The sequence below is a fragment of the Galeopterus variegatus genome, unplaced genomic scaffold, assembly GCF_000696425.1.
Source record: "Galeopterus variegatus unplaced genomic scaffold, G_variegatus-3.0.2 Scaffold51486, whole genome shotgun sequence".
NCBI lineage: Eukaryota > Metazoa > Chordata > Mammalia > Dermoptera > Cynocephalidae > Galeopterus > Galeopterus variegatus.
This window is the reverse complement of record NW_007777597.1, coordinates 1,263-2,075: the sequence shown is the minus strand read 5'-3', so window position 1 is coordinate 2,075 and position 813 is coordinate 1,263.

Genomic DNA, 813 nt, shown 5'->3' with positions numbered 1-813 from the left:
AGCCTACCTGTCTCTCTCCCCAGGTGCTCTGCTAGGAGTCCTGTCAGCCTAAAAGAAGAAAATGAGGCAAAAATGTGAAACAAAGAGTTTATGTGTATTAGAGATGTTTGTGGAGTAGATTTTAGCTGCTCTCCTCATACACACAACAAGTAACGATGTGAGATGCTGGATGTGCTACACTACAGCAACTTTTTACTGTCTATATGTATCCTCTAACATTATACTGCAAACCTCAAATATATACAATAGAATGTTTTAAAGAAAAATAGTTGGGAGGGTCCCCAAAGTACAATTTTGTGTGTGCTGCGGTGAGTGAAGCCAGGGAGGAAAGGTGGGCTGGGGCGGGAAGGGGAGGAGGCGCCAGGTGAGCCTCACCACGTGGTGAGGACGGGCATGGCCCAAACGGAGGCACAGAGTGCGTGAGGGTTTCAGCAAAGCGCTTGAGAGTCCCCGTGACCGCTGCTGCAGGCCAGACGAGGGTTTCAGCACAGCTCCCTGGCCATGCGCCAGAGGCCACAGGCGATGCCAGGACCTCAGGCAGCTTTGTCAGAACTGGTCACAGTCAGGAGCACAGCGGCCCAGGCAGACAGAGATGGCTGTGCTCTGCTTCGCTGTGGCAGGGTGAGCTTCTAGAGCTTTCTTTAGGTAAGTTAAAAAATTTATGATTATTCTTAAATGACATATAATAATTGTACATGTTTATGGAGTACATTGTGGTTTTTTATTAAGAAACTATCTGATTTTATTACTATTATCAATATCAAACTAGTCTTTAAATCAAGGAAAATTTGATTCAGCATAAAGTTACTTTCA